General features: G+C 35.3%; 1 protein-coding gene across 1 annotated transcript in view; it reads right to left on the reverse strand.

Annotated features, from left to right (window-relative positions):
* Positions 1–1,335, reverse strand: part of LOC123322399 — an 83,063-nt gene extending 81,728 nt beyond the window's left edge. Inside the window, exon 1 of the mRNA XM_044910348.1 lies at positions 1,162–1,335. The gene's annotated coding sequence lies outside the window, so the exon portion shown is untranslated. The remainder of the gene's footprint in view (positions 1–1,161) is intronic.
* Between the last annotated feature and the right edge of the window lie 4,849 nt (positions 1,336–6,184).

Raw genomic sequence — 6,184 nt, forward strand, 5'->3', positions numbered from 1 at the left:
TATTTTGTAGAACTCTTCGAGCGCTATTCAGAACTCTGATCGGAACTGAAATATCTTCACTTTTCTCTCAAAATGATTTTTTGCGGGAGTTGAAAACCTGTGTTCTAATTTTTTTTTTATTTTCGCAGAACTCTTTCTAAAAACGATCAAGAACTCTAGAACTCTTCCTTCTTCAACGAAAAATAGCATCAGAACTCATTTTTTCAAAAGAGACGGCGCCGCGTGAAGTTAGCGCCACCAATTTGTTTTTTTCATTAGAATCCACGATTTGACGGAACTATTCGAAATTTTTATCAGGAACTCCAGAACTCTTCCAAATCTACCCAGAACTCCAAAAAAAATAGTATTTTTCGAAAAAGTCGGCGCCAACTTCACATGAGTCACGAACTCGAATTGAAGAATATCATAATATGAGTTTATGATAGCTAGCTTCTAGTATAACCAACTGTTATCAATCTTATGATCTATTCTTTAACTGTGAATGGATTCATTTTTTATTTTTTTTAAATTTTATTTCCAAGAAACACATTATGTACGAATTCAAAAAAAAAGTTCTTCGAATTCTTCGAACACATCCTTTCAGTCTAAAAAAAATGAGGTTATTTCCTGAGGAACCGGAAGTCGAGCTGCGAATAGAGTAATTAAAAAAATCAGATATGAGTTACGAATATTTTTATTTTGTTCCATAAATGTCGAAGTATGTGTTTTCACCGCTTTATGTGCGATTCCAAGGTATATCGTATTATGCGCGTCTTATTTCACCAAGGTACCTCAATCCTTCAAGAAATGGATGCAAAATGGTGGTCAAGCCTGAAATAAGTCTAAGACACGTCTACGCCGTCGAGGAAGCTGAATTTGAATCAACAAGTTTTAAGTGCCGCCGATCAGCGTTTAAGAAGTTAATCCTGTACAGATATCGGAGAAAACTTCGGTCCCATTCAGTTGAGATCAATATTCTGTATTCAAATTCAAATCTTTCTTACAGAAAGTATAGTGGTTCACAAGTTCGAGAAAACTTTTGTAAAATATTCAAATTCGTGAACTCTCGCCTCGTGTACAAAACGCAGAAAGTATTTCTTGCTTACAAATGGAATAACTTGTGTTAAGACTTAGCTTTTGCCAAGATAATTTTTTTTCAAGAATCAAAAAGCTTCAACTCACTTTTGAAGGAATGTTAAAATTTCACACTACTGCACACATAAACAACTTGAGTGTACTCATTCCTTCACAAAAACCGCACCATGCCGGAAAATCGGTCTCTCAAAAAACAAAAGAAGAAGCGTTTCGCGCGGGTTTAATCTTTATGACCTTCTGTCAGACACCCTCTTCGGTTCGCGCTCAACTGTGGCCAGGATACAAATGTGAACCTGCCAAAGTTGCCGGCACTCGCATGCGCCCTCTGTGTTTATCATTATGAGTTATGATTCATTTCTGTGAAAAGCCTGGTCTGATCTTCCTTACATTTTGGACCCTTGAATATTGAATGAGGCCATACGTTCCTCCTACCATCCGGAAAAATTCAGTGTAATAAAAGTAAATTGGAAGTTCCGGGCGTTTTCTGAAATTTGGGGGGAAATGCGAATGCAAGGTGGTTGTACCTGTCGTTTTCAATAGGGCTGTTTCTTCTACCCCACTCTAGTTTTACTCGACATCCGATCCAGCCAAACATCATGGTCCTCACGATATATATATGAAGGGTTATATCTAGATTTCTAGATATACAGAATAACCAGATTCTGGTTTGTGGGAATATGAAAATTTTCAAATAAACGGTGTTTTCCAAGGTTTTTGATAAAAAATGTCATCAACTATTATACAAGAAATGACCTTCACGATATATTCAAAAAGACACAGTTATCATAACCTGGAATCCAATTCAATTCCATGAACTTTCAAGTGGGTAGGTACAGTATTTCACGTGAGTGGATCAATGGATTTTGTGACGTATAGCTATTATTTATAGTTATGTATTCAACAAGTGGGTTGAATAATGAATGTTTATTCAGGTACAGAAAGTTCAACCCACGAGCCTGAAGGGCGAGTGGGTTTAATTCTTCGAATGAATAAACATGTATAACTCACGTGTTGAATACAAAATTTCATTCCATTTTGATTAGGATTCAAACCATAACACTTTCCAGAGAATCATCTAATTTATGAAATGATATGAAAGATATCGCTTCGATTAATTGTTGCTAGGGCATTATTCAATCCATAGCAAAGATAACTAGATGACGTTCATCGACTCACGCCATTCTCACATCCAATATACAGAACTCAACATTAAAAGGATGGAAGACCGCGGTGTTGAGTCTTGATATAGAAAAAGCATTCGACTGTATGTGGCATAGAGGACTTCTGTACAAATTGCATAGAATCCAACTTCCATATCACCTAATCAAACTATGCAAGCACTTTCTAGAAGGCAGAACATCAGCAGTTAAAGTTGGATTATTTGAGTCTGTATACATTAGCTCAGAGCAAGGCACTCCTCAAGGTTCTCCTCTTTCGACACTCCTTTTCAATTTCTTCTGTCATGATATCATCTTGAATCACATGAACTCCTGCTACATTTTGCAATTCGCAGGCGACACAACTCTGGTATCCCATGTGAGAACATTACAAAACTGCATACAGAAACTCCTTGATAAGGTCTCCAACTGGTTCCGGAAGTGGAGAATGAAAATTAATCCTGGCAAGTCGCAGTTTATAATTTTCGACCACAAAATCTCCTCTACATCACCAATTCTTAAAATCAATGATAAGATCATAAAAGCTGCTCCTTCTATCAAATACCTTGGTGTGCACATTGACAATAAATTGAACTTCAACCTGCATACCGAGTCGATTAAATGAAAAACCATATCAAGAGCCAAATATTTTTCCAAACTGGTTTATAGGAAGCAAGGAATAAGCATTAAAAGTGCGTCACTAATATACAAAACAATCTGCAGACCCATATTAGAATACGCCCACCCATTATTCGCAAACTGCAAGCCTCCAGCGATTAAAAATCTCACAGTAGCAGAGACAACAGCATTGAGAGCCATAACTCGAATGAGACACCCTAATAATCAACTTCATAATCCTCCGAACCATTTACTCTACCTGAAAACCAGAATAGAACCTATTGTCATAAGAATGAGCAGACTTAATAAGAAATTCTATAATAAGTTACGGCAGTTAGACGATGTCATCGCCCAATATCATGAGGAAGGAAGGAACACATACAAAAGAAAACATCCAAAATTTCCACTATTAACTCAACTCAGAAATATTCAATAGAGAGATGTAAAATATTTAACTTTCAGTTTTCACCATAAGCAATATAATTGATGTACTAAAAATTGTTAGTATTAAATTTAATTAAATGTACCAAAATTGTAAAATACAGGCTGAAGGACCGCTGGTCGATGACCAATTGCATAGGCAATAAAGACATTAATAATAATAATAAAAAAAAATTGTTCACTGACTATAGATAAGCGTCGACTAACCCTTGTTGCTATAGGTTGAATTAGGAAGCTCAGAGATCTACCTTTTCGGTTGATCCATGTATTACCATCAATTCAATTAAGAAAAATCATAAGCGAAAAAACAGTGAATCCAATCCCCGATTAATATAACAACAACTTTTCCAACACACTTAATATACCGTATGTCTCATATCAATGCGGAGGTCGGTTAATTTCATTCTTATATTTAGAACAGGCTGACGAAGCGAAAAATTAGCATATGCAAGGAGGCATGGACTGACTTCAAACCAAGTATTATGTTTTATATCTTTTATTGCATACAACGTTTTCATTTTATTCAGATTATTTGAAGGATATCTAGTCCGGGAGAAATATCAGTTCAAGAGCCGGTCAGGGAAATTGATGAATAGAGTAAATAGAAGAATGAATAAAATATCCTAACATAATGTTTTTTGTACTGAAAGCCCGGGAGTCCCAGCTCCAAGGACTAAAATGAACCACTACTATTCTGACTACTATCGAGTGCATGTTCTTCATTCTTCAAAATGGCCGGCCAAGAAAATTTATTTCCTCATGCACCCTTTCCATCGGTTTTCTTGTATGGCCGTTTGAAATTTTCGAAAAAAAAGGCGAACATGCTCTCCATCGTAGACAGAGTATCGATTCGTTTTGAATTTTTCCGAGTGCATCTGATACATTGCTCTATCCATCTTGGCCCACCAATTACATGACAAATTAGGAATATGCGCTCCATCGTAGACTGAATGGTTCATTTTGATCCTCGGAGATCTAGTTTTCAAAAACAAATAAAAATATGTTAGGGTAATTTATTTTTTCCTCTATGAACTGTAGCCATCAATTTATTTGGTCCGCTACTTTCAACTGACACCTAATTTCCCCTCGACACCTAGAAAAAGTGCTTTTCTCCATCAAATCTAATTCAAAACACATAACAGGAAGCCGATAATGAAAAAAAATGTTTGCCCCCGTCCGTCCATCAGTTTCAAGAACGACTATTCCACCACGGTCAATACCGTATGTCTGATATCAATTCTGCAGTCTATTAATGTTTTCCCTTATTTAGAATAGAATGCCGAAGCGAATAATAAGCTTTATGCAATTTGGGATGGAGTGACTTCTTACAAAGGATTATAAATTAGGGTTTATAATCTACAATTTCATACGTTTTTTTTTTCTATTCAGAATATTTTACGGATTTTTACTCCTGGAGAAATATCAGTTCAAAATAGACGGCCAGAAAAATTGATGGATAGAGTAAGTAGAGGAATGAATAAATATCCTTATATAAGTTTTTTTTTATACGGAATGCCCTAGAATCCCAGCTCCAGCGATTAAACTGAACCACCACTATTATGTAGACTATGGATAGCATGTTCCCCATATTTTTTTGAATATGTAAAACGGCTGGCCAATAAAATTGATGAGAAATGTATCAGATTTACTCAGAAAATTTTTTTTCTGACATTCTACGATAGAGAGTATGTTCTTCTTTTTTGTTTCGAAAATTTAAAATGGCCTAGAAAATTCATTTCCCTATTCCATCAATTTTCTTGGATGGCCATTTTAAATTTTGGAAAAAAAAGAGGAACATGCGCTTCATCGAAAAGATAATATCGGTTCTTTTTCATCGTTGGAGGTGGTTTTTCTGAGTATATTGGATACATTCCTTTATCCACCAATTTTCTACGCGGAATACGCGCTTCATCGTTGACTGAATAGTTCATTTTGATCCTCTGTATGAACTGTAGTATATATGTATGTAGCTGTAGTATGAACAAAAAATTATGTTAGGATATTTCGGTCATCCTTCTACGTACTTAGCGATAACTTTCCTTGACCGGATGATTTATCTTCTGGAGAAGGAATCCTTAAAACATTCTGAATAGAAAAAAAATCGGTTCATTTAATCATTGTGGGTGGCTTTCTAGGGCTGTCAGAACGAAACAAATTTTTTTTCTGAGTACATTCTGATACATTATTCCTCTATCCATCAATTTTCTTGACCGGCAATTCTGAACTTGAAAAATGAGGAATATAATGAATAGTTCATTTTGATCTTCGAAGCTGTGGTATGAACAAAAAATTATGTTAGGATATTTAAGTCATTCCTCTATGTACTTTAGCCACCAATTTCCTCGGCTGACCATTTTTAAACTGACTTATTTTCTACAGAAGGTATCCTCGAAACATTCTGAAGAGAAAAAAAAAACAGAATATCGGTTCATTTTGATCGTTGGAGGTGGGGTTCTAGGGCTGGGAGAATGAAACAAAATTTTTATGAGTACAGTTTGTTACATTCCTCTATACACCAATTTTCTTATACGGTATTCTTTACTTGAAAAACAGGAGTATTCTTTCATTTGTAGATAATTTCTCACCCCTTTTTTTGATACCAACTATTTGCACGTAAGGTCGGTGAAGATAAATATATCTTTTCAAGCAATGTATTCTACTACTAATAAGAGAACTGACTCTTCTGGTGATACAAACATGGGAGATTTCTTATGGAACTACTTCTAATACAGTATTGTTGTACAGTATTTTTTCCTTCCAATAAAGACAAGTTTTATTGAGTTAGGGAACGTAAAAAATGAAAAACCCACTTTATGTGATAACCAACGTTTCGAAAATACATTTTTGCATCATCAGGGCTCTAGAAAAACATGGCAAATCAGAAGTATAAAAAG

The sequence above is a fragment of the Coccinella septempunctata genome, chromosome 1, assembly GCF_907165205.1.
Source record: "Coccinella septempunctata chromosome 1, icCocSept1.1, whole genome shotgun sequence".
Lineage (NCBI taxonomy): Eukaryota > Metazoa > Arthropoda > Insecta > Coleoptera > Coccinellidae > Coccinella > Coccinella septempunctata.